Source organism: Podarcis liolepis (genome assembly GCF_965112155.1).
Source record: "Podarcis liolepis genome assembly, chromosome: 4".
In the NCBI taxonomy this organism is placed as follows: Eukaryota; Metazoa; Chordata; class Lepidosauria; order Squamata; family Lacertidae; genus Podarcis; species Podarcis liolepis.
Genome location: NC_139558.1, coordinates 74,992,902 through 75,014,807, shown reverse-complemented (window position 1 = coordinate 75,014,807; position 21,906 = coordinate 74,992,902). Strand labels below are relative to the sequence as shown.

Here is a 21,906-nt window from a genome sequence, read left to right as displayed (position 1 = left end):
ATTCTTTTTTTACTGTATCAATAGGTCTGCTGCTTCCTTACCACTTCCTTGCCAGGTTTCCCCCCTATCACTTATTGCAGTGTGGAGGGGATTATTTTCATTGAGATCGCACACAGGGCGGGAAGGTTAAAACCTCCCCAGGTATTGCAGTTAAAATTAAAATTCCCTCCTACCCATACTATAAATTAAACAAAAGCCTCAATGCAGATAATTCCTAATGATGCATTTAGTGTCAAGTGTAGTTTGGCCCTAATACTGATAGTTTATTTTCTCCTGATGTAGTTCTGTTAATGAAGACCTCTTTTACCTGTTGTGTTGAAACATACGTACTTGGTTAGATTCATCAATCAAAAAGCCTGTTGGTTAAAAATTATGGCCCAAATAAATTAGAAAGATAATGTAAGAACTCAGAAAAACAACAATTGGCAGGTTTCATTTTGGAAGAGAGATTTCTTCCTCTCACATACACACAGAAGAAGTGCCTTTTCTATAATGGACCCTGCTCTGAAACTTTCAGACGCAACCAATCAATTAATTAATTAATTAAATCTGATACAGCTAGGCAACTAAAATTTTGTGACGGTACTACTTCCCTGTCTTTTTCTCCAGCTTCTGACATTCTGTAGAAGTATACTTATGGGCATTCACAGGGCAAGAGGGGCACCTACACATACCATGCTAGTCAACAAAAGATTTGGAGTGACCTCAAAATCAATTCTATGCCAGATTCACACTCACTGCACTTTTCTAGAGAAGAGCCTTCCTCAGTTGGAATCCACACACACATAAAAAACGCTGTGAAAATGCTTTTTAAAAAACAGTTTGAAAAATACATTGAATTTTGCATAGCTCACTGTCGCCATCTAATGTCACATTTATACATTGCACTTTACAGCACATTTAAAATGTTTTATTTGCAGCTGTGTAGATGCGTCATTGGGGATGTGAGTGGCACTGTGGTCTAAACCACTGAGCCTAGGGCTTGCTGATCGGAAGGTCGGAGGTTTGAATCCCTGCGACGAGGTGAACTCTCGTTGCTTGGTCCCAGCTCCTGCCAACCTAACAGTTTGAAAGCACATCAAAGTGCAAGTAGATAAATAGGTACCGCTCCAGTGGGAAGGTAAATGGCATTTCCATGCGCTGCTCTGGTTTCGCCAGAAGCGGCTTAGTCATGCTGGCCACGTAACCTGGAAAAACTGTCTGTGGACAAATGGCTCCCTCGGTCAGTAAGTGTGATGAATGCCACAACCCCAGAGTCGTTCGCGACTGTACTTAACTGCCAGGGGTTCTTTACCTTTTTATATGAGTCCTTAGATGCTGATCTAATTATTCTGCTTCTGCAAATGTTACAAGATTTGGAAGCCCTAGAAATAAAATAATAATATAAAGAAATGAGCTTTGTGTGATGCTTCTTCAGTCATCAGATGAGAACCTTTGGGTACTGGTCCAGCTTTTTGAGGGGAACCAAGAATAGAAGCCAAAGGTAACCCAGAAGAATAGAAAACAGAAATGCTGGCAGGCTTCTCAGGAAATGGGTAGCAAATATCATTTTCTTGGGAATCGGAAACTTAGTGCTAATGTTTTGATTGATTTAAGGCTAAAAGAAAGACACGAAGGATTTTCTATATATGGTTGCTACACAGAGAAAGCAAATATGTAGACCCGTTTCTGTCTCTTTAGCTGCGGATATCTGTAACTACTTTAAAAGCAGAAGACAGTTAGTGGGCCTGAGGCACATTCTGAAGACACTACTTCATCAGACATTGGACAATTAGCACCCTATGTGTCTGCCTCAAAAGAGACAGAAAATACAGGCATAGGCAGGGCATGAGAACATCCCAATTGAAAGTACTGAGGCAGCTACTAGTACTGTACAACTTGAACAGGAAAAGTTGGCTATGGGGAACCACATCTTGAAAGACAATCCTCCATCTTATGTGTTATAATTTGAGCTGCTAAAACATTACAGACAGTAAGACTTGCTCGTATGGGTCCAAGAGCATTCTAAATAGTCTCCTTGGTTAGCATACTCGGCTGGTGTGAAAGGACCTGTATGTTTTTACTGCATCATACTTCTCTAGCCTGTAGTACAAGGGATACTGGTTATGTGCATTTCAAAAATTAGTACCAAGTAGTGGTTCACGTGAAGATGCTTCAGACTTCTTTTGCGTCATGAACGGGAATAAGGTGCCAAATGCAAAAATCGTAGAGGAAAATAATCAGACGCTATACTTTATAATGTCAGCCATTTTGTATGGTGGCCCATAAGACTATGCTATTCATGGTAAAATCAGTAGCACAGGTAGCATGTCAGACCTTTTACAGCAAAGGTCAACAACTTGGCACCATGACACCCATGAAGGTTTCCAGTGGTGCCCTGGGCAGGGCCCCCAGATTCTGAAATTTCATTTCAAAAAGAATAAGTAAGTTTCTAGCCCTCGTAGAAAGAAAGTTTGGGGGCAAGATGTGCAGTGACATTCTAAGCAATTTATGGGAAATGATACTGGTGTGGCCGCCTTGTATAGTTTTCCTGGGACTATTTTTTGCTGTTCTGGAAAATGTATACATGAAGAGTATTAAAGGTCAACATTTGCTTTTCATGCTCTTGGTGTATGTTAATAGAAAGTTTGGTGGTTGTTTCTTTTCTCTGCTTTGAACATTAAAGCAACAACAAAGGAAATTAAACCACAAACCCTGGAAAAAAAAATTCTAGAATCTACTTGAAATTCAGCAAAGAGCAGGAAATACAGCTCCAGAGCTGCCAGTTTGTCCTCAGATTACCCTTCTGTCAGCTGGGAACTTGAGCTGCTGAATATAGAAAGAAGCCTATAGAGACAATAATCAGGATGGCTAATATCACAATGCGTTTGAAGATACAGAGTGAGCAGATCTCTGCAGCTCATGTGTTGGGACCTATTTTGTTTCCCGTTCACATGGGAAATCTTAGGTTGGTGCAGGTTTGTGGCTTTTTTAAAGTTCCTACTCAATAGTTCCCATATGAGTACCCTTTGCAACATGAACAAAATGTATTTAAATGTGTATCTTAGATTCTGTGTAAAAATCTACAGTTGTGGGTGACTCAAAGAAACAAGAACTCTAGAGTCTGATTGTATGTGTTGATTATTCTTAGGATAAGAGTGTTAGCATAGAGGATCTCTTGTCTCCCTGTTTGTACATGAAGGCTAGAATAGTGCCAGGTTACAAGTATGCGGATGATAACTTGAAAAATCCCTTGAGATTCTGATATTCAGTGGTGTGTGTGTGTGTGTGTGTGTGAGAGAGAGAGAGAGAGAGAGAGAGAGAGAGAGGCAGACAGACAGACAGATGGGGGAGACAGAGAGAAATATGGTCACACATGTACACAGTAGTGCAGTGATGGCCTCCAGCTGTTTTGGGATTACAGCTCCCATCATCCCTAGCTAACAGGACCAGTGGTCAGGGATGATGGGAATTGTAGTCCCAAAACAGCTGGAGGGCCATGTTTGACCATCAGTGGCGTAGCGTGGGGGGTGCAGGGGGGGCCGGCCGCACCGGGCGCAACATCTGGGGGTTAGGGTTAGGGGGCACAAATCCACGGGTTAGGGGGCGCAAATCCACGGGTTAGGGGGCACAAATTACTTGCCCTGCCCCGGGTGCTGACAACCCACGCTACGCCACTGTTGGCCATCACTGCAGTAGTAGAATGGTACATTTTGAAGTGCAAGAGTTAATTGTTAAAGCCCTGTAGCCATGCTCCCCAGAAAGTCTGTAGCCATACCCCAATGGGAACCATATAGAGAGCTTTGCTAGTCCAGTAATCACACACACGAGCAGCAGTACATATCACAATACCCAATTTATTAGGTAACGATGCATAGCACTGATCCTAAGAGTTAGCTCTATTGAAGCCAATGGTGCTTTGCGTCTGATTGCTTAGGTTTAACTTGTAAATCATACCGAGTTTTAACAAAATTTCTTCAGCCAGCTTTAAGTCTGAAGTGGCAGCGATATTGTGTCACTATTTAAGCTGCTGGTGTGAAGAAGTAATGCTATCAAAAGAAAGGAAAAGAAGTATATAACCTCTGCTTGATCAAGTTCCTCATTCTCTGCCTTCCTCTTTATAAGTATATTGAAATGTTTTTTGGAAGGTGAACTAGCTGGGTCCTCTAAATGCCACGACAAAACATCCTGAAGCCAGTGAGTTATTTTATGGTTTTTCTCTGTTCTTTCCACTTCCCCTTCATTTGTGTTGGGATGCATTTAGGTCTTATATTGAAACCAAATGCCCTATTTAAATAATGATTTAAAAAATACCCAGCCCACAACATGCCTTATGTTTCTACACTGTGGAGAAATGTTACCTGCCATAATGAGTTTTCTGGAAATAAAGGAAGCAATGGTTGTTCATCGTGTGAAATCTCACAAGGTAAATGATAACTTTAACACAGTAAAAATAGGATTTCACACAACACCACGGTTGGGATCTGATTCTGATCTCATGTACCTGGGTGCATATAATTGCCTTCCATTGAGTTAATTTGGGACTTCACAGCAATTGGGATCAGAGCTTGTTATGCATTTTTGGAACATTTTGTGTCAGACAGTCTCTTTACTACAAGATAGAAAATAGCATTCACAAATAACACCAATATTCTTTGTCTGGCAAACTTTTTTTTAGGTTTGACTCGAAATGTGTTTTAAAGTCAGAAAAGTGATACATTTCAATAGGCATTGGCCACTGAAATAGAATGCATGTTTCTGTTATAATCACTAAAGCAGTTTTGCATACTTAAAAATGACTGTGTTTTCCCCTTTGGGTTATAAAATGCCAAACAGCTCGGTATGCATAGATATGTGCCATTATTTTAAAAACACGTTCCACGGTGTGCATGTGTTTGTTTCTGATATAGAAACCAAGTCAGTTGTCTTATTCTTACATGCGGACTTTAGTTCTCTATTGACTGTAATGCAAATAACTCAAAGAAATATTCATTGCCCAGGGTAGTGTGTATTGTCACTAATCTGGAAGTTGAGGATCTACAGAACAATTCTAAGGTGGGGCTGCCTAATAGGATACAGAATGTTCCTAGAGAGGCAAAAGACTGCATCTCCAAATGTAATGGAAAACCTAACAAACTGTCCCTTTCAAATCTCCTGTTCCTGATCACCTTTCTGTAATGTGACCATTTTGGTAATGGCCAAACATTAACCATGTTAACCAGACATGAATCCTGTCTTGAGCCTCATATTTTGAGCTCAGTATGTGAAATCACAAAGTGTGTGAGTCTCTAAACTTAGTTCCCACCCCAAGATCATTAGACTGCAAATAAACAGGATTTATGTTCCACGTTTTAGTATTGCAATACTAATTCAAATAGCCTTAAATGAGAGGCCAGTTAAGAATACTCTGCATGCAAAAGTGATGTTGGTCATAGCTTTCTTAGTTTAAAAAACTTTTCTTAAACCGGAATTTTTTCTAGATTTCTTCTTGCCATTTCTGCCTGTCTGTGCTGGGTTGCTGCTTAATTTTTTATCTCATTTCTAGCCTTAAAATTGTGCTCATGATTGTTGCTATGTGCCAGGCAGCACGCATGCATGTAATGTATATGTGGAACCTGTGGAGCCATGTCCAAATTTAACTCAATATGACGTATTAACAGCAGCAAGAAAATCCAGACATAGCAGAAAAAAAATTCTAGTGTTTGTTGAAAGATTAGCAAGGGACGTTTTGCCAGTCTTTTCAAAATATATTTCTGCATTTTGGCTATACTGACACTTGAAGTTGTTCAGCATGTTCACATAAAATTCCATAGAATATTTCACAGCACAATTAAGTTGCAGCTGCATTTCCTTCTCCATGTGTATCACACATGTTAACCAGACATGAATTGGCACTTATGGGGAGATTTCCATCACTGTCATATAGGGCTCCCCCTTGTTGCTTGTGTTTGACAGTAATTTAATCTCCCTGTTCTGAGTTCACAAATTCTTTAATCTGTTTGCTATCTTGTCTCATCCCTGCAGCAATTTTATTAAACTGAAAAAAAGAAAATGATATTTGAGCACAGAAGTGTCTTTGCAGAAAGCCTTAGGTCCTGCTTGGATGATTTATAGTACTTTATAATAGAAAACTCTCTGAATAATATCATACCAAATGCCCATATCACAAATCCAAAATAGCAATTCTTTCAATGGTCAAAGCACAGTCACCAAGACGTTGCTTTGCAGAGTTAGGAAGCAAGGGCTGCCAAAACTGTAACTTCAACAGCTAGAAAGCTATACACAAAACTGAATTCAAGAGTTCTAACAAGAATCATGTGATTTTAGTATCCCTCTGAAATTTAATCTGTGCATCTGCTTGTTTACTAATTCTCTAAGTCAGAAGAAGTTTCTACTACTGAAGGGTTAATAGGCAACAAATAAAAGAGGCATTAAGGTGCTAAGTTGACTCTTTGAAGTGGCATAGTAGGTTGGCAGTATTCTGTTCCTTAAATGGCAGACCTAAATGTTTCAAGTTGCAATGGTTTGAAACTATTAAGGCTGTGAGCAAGATTCAACAGAAGCCTCAAGTCCAAACCAAATCTGAGCAATTCAAGCAGACCTGAACTTCAACTGAGTCAGATCAAGACAACCCCAGATAACCCCGGATCAGTCTGCCTGTAGTAATCCAGGGCTGTCAGGGTTGGGACTATTGGACAGGAAAGAGAGGCAGGCAGCTTCTGCAAAGGACACCCCAAGGCTGTTTGCAAGAGGGCTTTCAAACAGCCCCGTGGTGCAGTTTGACAGCATGTGCTTCTTCCCAGCAGGCGAACACATGCATGTGCAGTCCAACTGAGCTGAATTGAACCCTCCACTCAACAGCTAGTGAGTGGAGGGCGTATTCTAGCTAGGTGTAGGGGTCTGTTTTGCCAGCATGTGACCTGCATGTTACCTGCAGACCCCAGTAGGATTGACAGGGACTGGCTGAGTCTGCAGAGGTCCCAAGGTGGGAAGAGGAGGCCTAACCCAAAGACTGAGGGGCATGGGGAAGGGAGGAGAGAAGTTATGATCCAAATGGTGATTCTAAGATATGACACAAGAGTTGGTTTGGGAGGCAGCAAGGGAGATGGGTCTGGCAGCCAGATAAGTGCCAGTCTTGGAGTGGGAGGAGGTGTTGGCATTGTTGTTGGCCGCTGTGGGGAGAGCTAGGGCCTGAACCACACTAAGCTGAGACATGTTGGAAGATACTAATCTTTGAGAAATACAATACTGACTTGGAAAATATGAATCTTGGATACTGGCTCTGATCACAGAAATAAATTCGAGTTGTGCTAGTAGTTGCAAACAGCTACTTTCCTTTCAGGGACGCGGGTGGCGATGTGGTCTAAACCACAGAGCCTAGGGCTTGCTGATCAGAAGGTCACCAGTTTGAATCCCCGCAATGGGGTGAGCTCCCATTGCTCGGTCCCTGCTCCTGTCAACATAGAGGTTTGAAAGCACGTCAAAGTGCAAGTAGATTAATAGGTACCGCTTTGGCAGGAAGGTAAACGGCGTTTCCATGCACTGCTCTGGGTCACCAGAAGTGGCTTAGTCATGCTGGCCACATGACCCGGAAGCTGTACGCCGGCTCCCTCGGCCAATAAAGCGAGATGAGCACTGCAACCCCAGAGTCGTCCGCAACTGGACCTAACGGTCAGGGGTCCCTTTACCTTTTTACTTTCCTTTCAGTTTATTTTATTTATTTATAAGCCACCTGTCTGGACTAAGTCCATATCTCACATCCACACAACCATGTATCTATCCACACATAAGTACATGCAAAGCATCCCATTCATGCATATTTTTTTCCTAACTCCCTCTTCTGATCCCCTCTTCGGTCCATCCATTTTAGGTCTCTTTGAGATTAGTTTCTCAAAAGCTTCCTTTCAATATGAACAAGCAGAGCAATTATTTTCTCTCGCAGAGAGACCTATGATTGCAAGAACACTGCAGAAACGAACTGATATATATCATGTTAGTAAACTGTGTTTTAAGTCTTAAAAAGAAAAGAATATATATATAAATATTTGAGATCAGGAAAGGAAGTTGATGAAGAAGAACTATAAGGTAGATTTGTGTCAGATTTCTAAAGTGTCTCTTATTTACACTTTTTTAAGGATGGCTAGCCTTACATTTCTAGGGAAAGGCAAGTTGCATGCAACTCTCATTTAAATGTGGAACTAAAAAGCAAAAAAGCAACATCCTACTTATTAAACCAATTACTGCCATCCATTGCTGTTCTTCTCATGTTGAAAAACTACCATCTTCTATATTCATTTTTATGCTGCATTTGTGGCATGGGCTTTCTCCAGAATGAACTAGAAACCCCCCCCCCCATTTATTGTTGTTAATTCAAGGAAATTTACCAGATACTATCCAATCTGTTTTAGAAATATTAGTGACCTTTTCAGTATGTAACTTTACTAAATATCAAAGTATTTGGTAAACAAAGAAATAAAAAGACAGCAATATACCTCCTGTTTTATAGTACAGTATATATGAGATTACAGTAAAGCAAACTGGCAGATAATTGAGGAAGATAGTTTGTGCCTTAAAATCCTCATGAAACTCAGGACCAGTTATTTCATTTTAATGTGGTCCAAGATACTATACTAAAAAACCCCCCGAAAACCCAAAAAAACAACCACACACAAATAATCCCTTATGCTATTTTTATTTCAGAAGCTCTCACCACGTTCCCAATTTTTTTGCTGTTAGCAATATTAATGCTTTCTATAAGAATAGTGATAAAACCAGTTTCTTGTTATATTGAAAGTAAACCAAAAATATTTTTAACTTGTTTTCATCTGTTTTTCTCTGCTATGAATTGTGATCCCTTTGGCAGTTCAGTGTTGATTTAAATGGGAACATTAGAATCTGCCTTATATAGAGTTAGACTGTTAGTCCATTTAGACCAGTATTGTTAACACTGATGGGTAGCATTTTTACATGATGTCCAACCAGTATTTTCCAGCCCTACTTGAAGATGCCAAGGATTGAACCTGAGATCTTTTGCATGCAAGGATGTGCTCTTCCATGGAACTTTGGCTGTTCTCCTTGGAGAGATTTTGATTTCAGTACAGTGGTACCTCGGTTTAAGAACAGTCCTGTTTAAGAATGATTCGGTTTACGAACTCCGCAAAACCGGAAATAGTGCCCCAGTTTGAGAAATTTTCCTCGGTGTAAGAACGGAATCCGAATGGTGGAAGGGCACCGGCGGCGGGAGGCCTCATTAGGGAAAGCATGCCTCGGTTTAAGAATGGTTTCGATTTAAGAACAGACTTCCGGAACGGATTAAGTTCGTAAACCAAGGTACCACTATAATCAAAAGTTTTCTTAAAGATAGAATAAGTGCACTTAAGAAATCAAAGCTACCATTTAGTATAAATGCCTTTTAGAATTAAAATACCGTGTTATTAAACTAGTAACATTAAACCAACATGCTAAAAATCTTCATTTGAATGTTTAACATTATATCACAATTAGAAAAAGCTGAATTTTTATTAAAAAGCGATGCTGCTATTTGGCCTGTGGAACACTCACAGTTTTTTGTTAAGATTGAGACAGACCATTTGTATTCCAGTTTAATATGGCAATTTTCTAAAAGATGAAAATGTTAAAATTAAGTCATATTTCTTTTGTCTTAGCAAAACAGAGTAAATTTAAATAAAGGGCTGTCCTGGACTCCATTGCCTTGGCTGCTGTTGCAGTACTGCTGTTGCCACCACCCCTCAATGAAATGCAGAACAAATTTGCTATCACTACCCAGCTGCCCAAATTGTTTCATAGAGCTGCTGCCTGGTCCCAGCTGTGCAAGCAGATAATGCCACCATGTTGCCCATGGTGATATGTGATCCAAGTAACTGTTGCCATCACTCAAAAAGTAGTGATGGCCACCAGTTTGGACATCTTTAAAAAAAGGATTAGAACAATTCTTAATTATTATACTCATTAAATTTCTGTTCATGAGGATAAGGCTGCCCATGTTGTAGGCAGCATGCATGTTAAATGTCATTTGCTGGGAATGCTGTTGCACCCAGGTGCTGCTCTCAGACTTACCACAGGTACCTGATTGGCCACTGTGAGAACAGTGAGTCACTGTGAGTCCGCTCACCTTTTCCAGCGGGCAGCATTGTGGCCAGGTTTGAGAACTTGGGTATGGCCAGGTTAGGCCCCTTCAGTGATCTGGCGGGGGTGGAGATTGATGCCCCCCTCATGCTGTCTTGGCCACATCACTGGCATGGCCATGCCCAGGGGTTGCCCTGCTGTCCAATCAGCACTGGTGGGGGTGTGGCCATGGGAAATTTAAATTGTGATGCAGCTGGGGCCCCCTTCTCTCTCACCCTTCACCGGATCCAAATGGAAATCTCTCGGGGTGCCCCTATTTGATGTAAGTCATAGGGCTCCCCCTATTGGTGGTTTACTCTTAGATGGACTCCTTGCGGTTGGGCAGGAGTCAAGATATAGCTTGGCTTCACCCAATGCCTAAGCCAAACCGCTCACATCTGTAACCAATAAAGTTGTGGCCTATTTAAACCCATAAACCTAAATACTCGTGTCCCTGTGTTTATTACCCACTAGGGAACTGCAGGTCACGGGGCCTTGACAAGCCAGTTGCTGCTTTAGATGGGCCATTGGCCTGATCCAGCAGGCTCTTGCATTGGTATGCCACTTATATCCCAAATGTCACATACTGCTGCTATCCAGGGCAAGTGTGCTTCTGCTGTCCACAATTTTGTTCAAAGTGTGGTGAAGCCTGATGCACCAGGTGATTCCAGGACATTGAGCAATCCTCCTCATGGGTTGGTGAAGCAGGAAGAATGGTCCATGTTCTTATGCCAAACTGGGTGAGCTCTCTTCCCTCATGTGGCATTCCAAGAAATATGTATTTTCTTTAATATACAGTGGAAAAGCAGACTGTCCTGACAACTGTGCAGTCAGAATAAGAAAAATACAGGACAAACTTAACTTTATTAAGAAACTTGTAGAAGCTAAACAACTATCGAATTCATTGTGGCATAAGGCTACAGTTGACTTCATTAGAAATGTTCAGTGTAATCTTTATCCTCCATAAAATTGTTTAATTCTCTTTCAAAACCATCCAAATTGGTAGCCTTTATTACATCTCGTAGTAGTGAATTACATAGTTTGCCTATACTTTGGATGAAGTATTTTTATCCGTGCGTGCTCATTCTCAATGTTTGCTGCAGAGTGTGTGATTTCCAAATGCCAAATAGAGATTGGGTACACTTGGTTAATTCTTATATGCATGTTAAAGACAAAAAATGGTGACAGTCTGTTTTTCAAATTGGGGAGTTTTCAGTATTAGAGGAAAGCATGCTAGCTGCACATAAGAAACTGTACCCAGGGCTATGTCCCTGCTTTGGGTATATTGTCATTTAGCTAAAAGCCTTGGAGTATAGAATATTTTCGAGAGAAATCAGATTGGAAAGGGAGAGACTATGATTCTTTCATGACTTGCCATGTGGGGCTGTTACGAATTTCTGTACAACATAGCCAGTTCCAAACATATCAAATTACAGCTGCCCAGTTATAGAATTTCCAGTTCTGACGGCTTGTAATTTATTTTTGACTTTGGAATCTCAATGCTCTTTATTCTTGGTATCATTCCATGCTATATACAATTGTTCCATGTTTCAATTTAGAATTCATAATTTAATTGGATGAGCTGTGAACCTCTAGCTATTTGAACTTCTCATAGTACCACTGACATGGAAAAGTTGGCTGTCACTTCCTGAATGATCATCATCTCCAATTCAGACATATTTACATTAAAGCTAAATATAGTGCTGTAAACTTCTAAGATATTTTAGTTCGCTGAGTGTCCCTTTGCAGAGGAAAGCAAAAATGTTGTGTATAAAAAGAACTAGAATTTTTTTCCCTTATTGGAAGTCTGAAGTACAAGAAAATCTTTGACACTGTGTCCTATACACCCAAGGGAGAAGAAGCCACACAAATAACTTTCCCAGTGTTTTCAGGGCCTGACTTATACATGAAGTTAAATGTGAGATGGCTTCCTAAAATATATTATTAAAATGTATTTTTAAAATGTAAGCATAGGAAGCGGGGTTCTTTTTGAATCAGGACGACAGTGTGCAAGTAGGAGATATTTAACTCTTCCTGCCATAACAAAAGTTGACGCTTCTCTGACACAGTAACTAGTGGTAAAAAAAACTCCAGTTTGCATTAATGGGGGCTTCCTTCCTCACCCCCCTCCCCGCCGTCACAAACTGTACTACAGGGTGATTTTTGTCCCGATTGCAGCAGGGAAAGGTTAAACTTTTCCTTGTGTGCAGTGGACCCCCATTCCTACTAGTAAATGAAAAACCTCACAGGAAACGGCAGGGAACACCTTTATGTGCAGAATTAGACCCCCATTTCAAAAAAGGAGCTGAAATCAGGGGGGGAGTTTACAGGTGATTAAAGTGGTCCTTGTGTTAGTCTGCGTGTCATGTTGGGAGCCCTTCAAATGTATGAATTGTAATAGGAAATTGTGCAATGGTTTGGAGACGTCTGTTTGGTTTCCCCTGCCTGAATCCTCCAATGGAACTGTCATACTGATGGGAGACAATACCAGGAAAAGGCAAAGTTTGCTTGCTTTTTGTGCTTTGATAAATGAGTAATAGAATCCCTCCCCCACCCCCATGTTATGATATAGATTTCTTATCTGGAATAATGTCATATTTGTTACTAGTACTGAGACTGTGAACTGGTACTTTCTAATTTGCCCACCAGCATGCTCTTACTCTCAGTAATGGTCTAGTATAATCTAGACGAGAGCATTCAGAATTTCAGTCCCTTTGTAGCAGGTTCCAAACAGGAGTAGGGCTAGTAAGAGCTATTTTCCCAGCTCAAGATACTGATCAAACATTTCAAGTATTCAAAGCACAAGAAGCTCCTGAAAAGATTTATAGAATTCATTGCAAACACCCGGGAGATTTGCCATTTGGACGGTCCTTTATACCATTTTGAACTTCATCTGTCGATATTTCTGTTTCAAATGGAACTTTTTGTTCTGTAATCTGTGGGGGTTTTCGTTTTTCCAAAAAGCTATGTATTCTAAACTATGAAATTCTGTCACTGTAGAGATTCCTAGGGGTGCAAAACTTTGTTGTTGATGTTGACAAATGTTTCTCTTACTGCTTTTTATAATTGATTTCTTCTGAACAGTTGAGGGTATAATGGCTGGGGCATTAGTGGGATAGCATATTTTTGAAAGCATACAGTTGGCTTTCTTTCCAAATTTAAAAAAAAAAAAATCATTGGGCACATGAGAGAGTTGCTAGTGCCTAGAGATGTGGTAATGTTGCCAAGTTTCACATGAATATCTTCGGCTTAAGCTTTTGTTTCTTGGGAAGTACCAATGATCAGTTGTTGTTGAAGAGATTTTAGCATCTTTCCCAGGATGATCTGCTGAGAGGGCTGCTTTGGTTTTCATCATCTAGGTAATGGCCTTCCTCTAATATACTCTTTAAATGACCTAGGGGAAGAGTATCCTTTTGTCATGTCTTTCAAATCTCTGCTATTTGTGCTTACTGATAAATTTGGAAGAGGTTTCCTTTTTTAGCTTTTAGGAGAGAAATCTCCAGATGGGGACCCAAATGCTGACATCCTGTGCTTTGTAGATAATGTTGGATAGGGGTTGGATGGGGGGGGGGGGGAGAAGGGTGATATGACATAGGTATCATTCATCTCAGATGTTAGAAATCTTGCTATTCCTATTACAAGCCAGTTCAGAACTACTACTTATCCAGCATTGTGGAAAATGAAAAGTAGCATCTGCACAATTTATGTTTAATCAGCTGTGTATTTGTTCACTCCTTACAGAAGAATATAAGTTATTTTTTTTAAATATGGCTTGTTGATTAGAGCTGGTTCATGTGTGTTTCTGCTTTACATGTGCAGTTCAGTGTCAAGCACCTTTATTCAAAAATAAGTTCTATTGAGGTTAACACAGCCCTTTGCATGCTGTCTTGGGAATAAGCCTCATTGAAATCTGTGAGACTTAATTCTGAGTTAACACACATAGGATTGCACTGTAAACGCCCCAAAATGTTTTTATATGGGAATGATAAACTATGCAGGGAATGTATAAAACCTTAAAGATTATTTCAAAGTGATATATTTGTGTGTGCGAGAATTAGCTAACAAAAATTTGTGAAAAAGCAAAAGGTATTTGTGTACTAAGACATTGCACCTCTTGAAGTAATTCAGGTTGTTTCTGATTTCTTTTCACTGCCAGATATTTAATTAGTATTATTTCCTTTTGAATTTGTATAGTATTTGCTTCTTAAGTTTGGAAAATTCATTTCCCCCCTATATAAATATAATTGGGTTTTGTGTATGTATTTTATCAAGTTGCAAATGGTTGCACATTTATTTTGTACAGACTTCTAAATTAATGTAGCAATTTGTAATATGAAAGTGCTTGAGGTGCCTATATCAGAATAGTACTTTTTGATGATGCTATCCTGCACATAATATTTGATCCACTGTCCAGTAATAAACTACTGAACAGTTATAGTCACGATTGCACGTGCTGCTTTTTGGGGGGTGGGGATGAGATTTAGTTAATGATAAAATCCTATCTCCTCACAGCTGTTGTTGTTTTAAGAAAGAATTTTTGAAATAATATGCTTACTGTGTTTTAAATTAGCCCATGTCAAAATCTAGGTGTTGTTAGTCACACTACTTTAATCTTGTATTCCAATTTCAAATCAGTAAAATGCATTTACTTCCCTGTGTTGGACTTGACTGTTTTGGACTTCTTTGTGTTAGACAGTTGACCCAATCCATAAGACATAAGGCGATGAACCAACAGACTGTTGGTTCACCTAGTTCAGAACTATTTGCACTGACAAGCCATGGTCTCCGGAGTGTCAGACAAGAGACTTTCTGAGCCCTGCATAAGGCACCAGGGATTGAATCTGGAACGTTTTTCACAGTCTTTCCAGTTAAACTTAGTTATGAAAGCAATGCTGCTTAACTTAATTGCAGCTATATTCCATTGGTGTTGGTGAGTCTTAATCATAACAAACGTTAGCTGGTTTGGAGGCAATGTAGTGTAAGGTTACCAGATTTTTTTGCAATGAATCCGGGGAAACTTTTCAACGTCAGTGGATTTTGTATGGGGACTGATTTGTAAATCCAGGTTCTGTCCCCGAGAAACGGGGACGTCTGGTAACCTTAATGTAGTGGCAATGCACTACCAACAACATCATGAATGGAGATTTGCTGCCTTTCAATTTCTTCTTTTGCGTATTTTAAAGTGCTTCCATTTTAAAATAGGGTTTAATATGGCAAACAGGTTGTTCCTGTATCACAAATGGGTAATTGCCAACAGCCCCCCCCCCATCTTACCATATATTCTGAGGAAAAGATTAAATGGAGGGAGATTAAATTGAGGGAGGAATATCACCCATCCTTTTGATGCCAACATTGTTATATGGACACTGTATACATGAGGAGCACAATAAACCCTAGTCCGGAAGCTGCTAAGTCTCACTAGGTTGAAAGAGACTTACACACAAGGATACATGAGATTATAGGTTGGGCCATGAATATTGATCAGAAGGTAAAGTAGAATGCCTTTAAAATGTACCATGGAAGTGGTAACAGGTTCTGTGAAAACATGCACACAAAAATGTTTTTATGGCGTCAATAGTGAATTGGAAAATAATAGTGTAAATGTAAAGGTTTAAAATGAAGTACATTGAATATGCAGTGGGCAAGTTATTACCTGGATTTTTAAAAAAACAATTATTGTGTACTAATGGGAAGTAAATACCCTATAATTGGGGGAAAAAGACTGCACAAATATATTTTACACTTCCCTTGACAAATCTTGATGTATATATAAACTTGGAAAACATAAGGGCTGAAAAACACAATTGCTTGTTTCCAGTCCCTGCACATGTTTTCAATTTCAGATATATCCTCAATTTCAGATATATCCATGTAATTTTAAGGGCAGCTATCTATGATTGTTTTCAATAAAATTTGAGATTCTCTGAGATCTAATGAGAACGTTAAATTGGTATTTTGAAAACTACAGGAAGCCTTAAAATGATATATTCTATTCATGGTCTCTGTCATATTTTATTAAAAGATTTTCCTGAGGATCTCCTGGTAGGGTATTTGCCTATCAGACACCAGCACAAATAGTTATGCTACGGGCATGGGTAAAACTGTAATTAACCTGTTAAATGGAAAGTATACTTAGATAAATAAGGTAAGATAGTCCAGACACAAAAACCCAAGGGTAGAATAGAGCTTCATTAGGTTTGACTTTGAATTATGACCATAAAAATAATGGGGAGTACCTTGCATTGGTGAGTTTATGTTGAGTTTCTAATGATGCTGGGAAAGTTTGAGGGTACAAGGAGAAGGGGACGACAGAGGATGAGATGGTTGGACAGTGTTCTCGAAGCTACGAACATGAGTTTGACCAAGCTGCGGGAGGCAGTGGAAGACAGGAGTGCCTGGCATGCTCTGGTCCATGGGGTCACAAAGAGTTGAACACGACTAAACGACTAAACAAAAATAAATAAATGATGCACCAGAATAATAAACAACCCAGTACTGAATCTACTTGCATAGCCATACGAAACATTTCAGTTATATATGGTTACTCAGTACAACATAGTCTGGATAGTTTAGGTGAATAGCCATATGATAATTGAGTAATGTATGGCCTATAGCTTTATCAATATCTTCTATTATAATAAATGTGTTTGTAGTGTTAGGTTGACAGTCATACTGTTATGAGGTTTATGCACATCTTAATGCACTACATTTGGTTGGCTAAGAATGTTAATGACCACTTTGCCAGTGATGGGTTGATTATGGTTTTGGCTGACATATTTTGCCTGTAATGAAGAGGCAATTTGAGGGTTGCACCACAGGCTATGATCACACTTGGAACTGCCCCCATAAAAATGGCACCTCTATTGTAAAGTTGTTTCTAGAAATGACCTCCAGGTTGTTAGTGTAGTTCTGCTAATGTTACAACATGGAGGCAACAGTGCAGGCAGGGTGCCAGTATTTACAGCATTGTGTCAATGAGGCTCATTCAGAATAACTGCCCAACGTTGCTGTAAAAGAATTAACAGCTGTTGCTTTGCACCCAATCCAATATTGCAACAGAGGGTGAATTTAAGATAAGAACAATTAGCCTATAGCTCAGTACACTTTCCAAATCCCACCATACATAAGATGGCTCATTCAGACCAGACAATCCTTTTCATTGCTCAGCTGGGCATAGGCTATTGTGTGTGTGTGTGCATGCACGCACACACAATTATTTAGTCATATGCATATTTTAATTTTTTTATTGTGCTCCTGATGCCGCTATTGGAAGCATGATATGATGTATATTCATGCAGATTCTTAAGTGCAGTGGAATGTGTGTTTATATATATATATTTGTAAGTGTGTGTATATATATATTGTCTGTGTGTATGAGGAACAGATGCACTGTAGGCAGATAAAGTAGATAAATATAGATTCAAATAGAAGCATAAGTGTATAAATATAGACACTATATGGAGTGAAGGCAGGCAGATCAGCACAGTTTCATTATTACTTGTATTCTGTATAATAAAAGAGTAGCTGACATTAAAATGACTGACTGAATGACACTGTCAGATTGCAGAAGACGCAGTGTAAGGTAAGAAAATAACCTTTCTAGCAGTTTGAAGAGCAATTAAGCAAGAAGATTCAGTGTCTTTCATTATTTGCTTAATATATTTCTACTGGATTTTATTTTTGCATTTGGAGGGCAGAAGCAAAACATGAATTCTTACTATATCCTAAAATAAATTTCTAAATAAATTAAATAATTAATAATAACCCTAGCTTTGCAACATAGTGTGGGGCAGCTGTCCCATTTCTTTAAGTATAGATTTCTCAATTTTTTGCTTCTACTGATCACCCGGTGGGCTTTACCACAGAGTTTTAGATGGCAATTGATGAAGAAAATAAGGTAGAAAATTCTGCATTGGTTAAAAAAGCGGTTTTCATTGGATGTCTGATAAAGCCTCTGTGTTGTGTGTTTTGTGAGTTTCCAAGTGTTGTGCTTATCATATTTTGATCTTGTCATATCTGCTCTTTGGATTTGCTACTATGAAATGGTATTGGACTCAAACAATGAACCTAGCTGCATTTTGCTAGAGTAGATTACTCTCACAAAACAACCACCGCATTAACTTTTATCATCTTCATTGATTTCTACTTTCCCCTGTTACTTTCTTGGACAACAATGATCATGAATGTCTGAATCTAAATTGTCCACACTTGCATCAATTTCAAACAGCCTGCTTCTCACGCGAAGTCCTGCGCGTGTAAAAACCAATAGTTTTACTCTATTTCCCCTAAAAACAGAATAAGTAACAGAGAAAGATTCTGTGGATTTAAACATGGAACAAAATCTTAGTTCAGGTGAGACCTTGAGTGTTTTTAAAAGCCTTGACTGTACCATTGCAAGTATCTCAGTGCCATTAGCACACCTGAGAACTGCATCACATGGCGGAGCTTCAGTTGAAAGTATGGTTTGGCTCTATATCAGCCTTACCCAAACTAGTACCCTCCAGATATTTTGAACTACAAACTATACTGGGTGGGTGGGTGGGAGCTGTGGTCCAGAGTCTCCCAACCTCCCTGGAGCAGATTTTGGAGGTTCATGGTAGAGGAAAGGAGGAGGCTTATTGTATTAGCACACACCCTCTCAGTTCTAGGTTGGATTTCACCCATTGATCAACTTACTATAAATCATTATTTCTTTTGAATATGTAGAAAATGTGCTACAACTGTCGCTATGTAGGATGAGCAAGTTTAAAGCATAGACTGATCCCTCCCTTCTCTCACACATATTTAGTTCTATTATTTTTATATGTATGAAAATACAATATGGAGCCCCACTCTAACTCAGTGTTTCTCTTGAATAGCTTCCGTCGTGCTGTAATCAGTTCCAGAATGATGGAACTTGGGAGATTCATGTGACTAATGAAAGCCATTCGGAGATAAAAAGGTAAGTTGTAAAATTGAGGACCAAACTTGATGTTGCATGACAGAGTTGCCTCCATTCTGTATCTCACTGTATCCTCATGTAACAAGTATCTTGTGATGTGATGCTACTGTGTCCTTTGCTTTCTGCTTACCCACCCCACATCACTGGCTGGTGTGGGGGTGAGAAGACACATGCTACAATACTTACTGTTGGCAGTGTGTGTGTGTGTGTGTGTGTGTGTGTGTGTGTGTGCCACACACACTTTTAATGAGAAGGTTTGTTTGTCTGCTTGGGGCTTTAGTTCCTTGTTCATAAATAGCAGAAACAGTACTACCTATCCCTTCCCACTCCCCCCCCCCGTTACCCCTAGGTAAAGGTAAAGGGACCCCTGACCCTTAGGTCCAGTTGCAAACGACTCTGGGGTTGCGATACTCATCTCGCTTTATTGGCCGAGGGAGCCGGCGTACATCTTCCAGGTCATGTGGCCAGCATGGCTAAGCCGCTTCTGGCGAACCAGAGCAGTGCATGGAAACGCCGTCTAACCCCTACTTCACCTGTATAATTTAGTCACTATATTGCAGGAAATTCCAAATGCCAGGCAACCATATCTCTTTCCTTTACACATATGCATTATGAAACTGTATTTAATTTGTCAAGCAAACTTTTGCCAATACAATATATAATCCTTCCTTAGAGTTAAATGTATCTGAGTAGGGGTTTTAGGGGGTCATGTTTCTGTTTTGATACTTACATTAAATATTTTAAAGGCAAACTCAAGCATATAAGTTGAAACATTAGAAAACTATAATTTTTGAAAGTTATGTACTGTGCATGAACATTCAGATGCACAACCCCAATCCCACCTGCCGTTTGAAATAGCGTAGCCCAGGAAAAAGTTTTTGTTCTGGATTCTATCAATCAGCCCTAACTCGACTCTTGAGATGCCTTCTTTCATTGTCTCTGCTGAAGAGGATATAGTTAGTGATGGAAAGAGCTCTTGTGGAAGTCCACCTTGTTCACCTCTTGTTTTGCTTAATTCAGTTTTTTCATTCAGTTCCCGATTCTGTTCCCTTTGATGTCAATGGAAAATGGCCTGTTGAGTCAAAGAAGGACAAGAATTCCTGGGTACATTTGAATACCACTTAAAATTTTCAGGGTCAGTAGAAAGCTTTCGGCTTTGGGGCTTCCTGAGTTTTGTCAGCAAGTGAGACAATGCACAGTGAATGAAAGAAGGCTCTTGCCAGATTTAAGCATTCTGTCCTCCCTGACAGAGTTGATTCAGTACTACAGCTGTTCAAAATAAATGGTGCAAAAAGCACTTTATAATGCTCCCCCCGTCTAATTGTATTGAGGACTAAATTAATAAATCCCCCCTTTTTTGCCCTTTCTGATTGGAAATCAATTTTAGAAAAAGTTCATGCGGGTATCTGGATCTAGTGTTAGAAGTCTGGAGGGAGTAGACTCTGGGAAAGTGATATTGGTCATGCCTGTAAATGGCAAATGCATGCCCTTTTTAATCTATTGATAACAGTAGGGTGGAGATAAATTAAATTCCTGTAAATAATCACTGGCTGTATATCTTAGTTAGCTATATCTGAAGCAAGTGTGCTGTACTTAAGAAAAAGAGTGGAATTGTAAAAAAAAAGAGATTTTCTTGTTTCTTGGATCTTTCAAACTGTTGCCTGTGTCATTTCATGAGTTTAGGGAATGTACTGGGCAGAGAAAACTTATCCTAAGGTTACCGGACGTCCCCGTTTCCCGGGGACAGTCCCTGGATTTACAAGTCAGTTCCCTGACAAAATCCATCTATTTAGTAGGAAGTTGAAAAGTGTCCCCGGATTCACTGAAAAAAATCTGGTAACCTTAAGTTATCCAGGTCAGAGGCCATGAAATAAGACTAATATTATCAAAAATTATCAACAGATAGATTGCTTGTGTGTCTTTTCTGCATTTAGGTGTTTAGATAATGCTGCACTTAAAAATGATATCCAGATTCAGTAACCACAAACTTTAATGGAGTTACTAGCACTTAGTGGGTAAATTAGTAAAACTAATTAGAATGACGCAGGTACAAGAAAACATTGAAATAATCAGACCATTAAATTAATTAATATCCAAGGTTTCAGAGATTCTGAAAATTTGTGCAGCTGTAAATTACAATTTGTCCATTAAAACAGTGGAAAAGAGTGCATGAAGTACCAACTTCGGCAATGACACCTTAAATAGTAAAATGGATCTGTACAGGTATACATCCTAATATGTATACACTTTTGCCTCTTCTAGTGGAATAAATGAAAAGCTGATCCCTCATACTTTAGATAGAATATACAGATACAGTAAATGACTTTAGATTTTTGACTGGTGTAAGCAGAAAATATTTGTATGACATCCAGTTGCAGTCTAATTCAGGGGTCTTTGAGTACCATAAAATGAACATAACATCAGAACTTGTCGTTATTATTTACATTTTTTATGCTGTTTATTATTGCTGCCTGAGTTTAGATAATATCCACGAGACAGGAAAGCCAACTTGATCTTAATAGCAAAAGTAGTATATGGTAAGCTATGAAAAATGATGTGGAAAAGAATACAAAGAACAAATTCTGCCCAAAGAAGGCCACCCAATTGCCATCATTATTAATTTATAATTTTGCAACCTCCAGAAGAGTGGATAAATATATTTAGTCAATTTTCAGAAGCAAAAGATAGACAAAGATCTCAAATTGTACAAGTAACATTAGGGGTTTTTTTTCTACAACAGCTGAAAAATCTTCAGTTACATTATTTTAGAAAATTCACATTAAAAATAGTTGTGTAACCATTGCCTGGTACCTGAATTTTGTAACTTGCTGGACTAAGTAGTACTTTCCTCCTGACATGTG

General features: G+C 39.3%; 1 protein-coding gene across 28 annotated transcripts in view; it reads left to right on the top strand.

Moving 5' to 3' along the window:
* Nucleotides 1-21,906, top strand: part of ZBTB20 (zinc finger and BTB domain containing 20) — a 493,834-nt gene that overhangs the window by 213,799 nt on the left and 258,129 nt on the right. For 27 of the 28 annotated variants that reach the window (XR_014525528.1, XR_014525529.1, XR_014525530.1 and 24 more), the window contains one exon: nucleotides 18,963-19,045. The gene's annotated coding sequence lies outside the window, so the exon portion shown is untranslated. Of the gene's footprint in view, nucleotides 1-13,376; nucleotides 13,464-18,962; nucleotides 19,046-21,906 lie in introns of those variants that run through there. The other variant, XM_083500905.1, reaches the window with a different exon arrangement.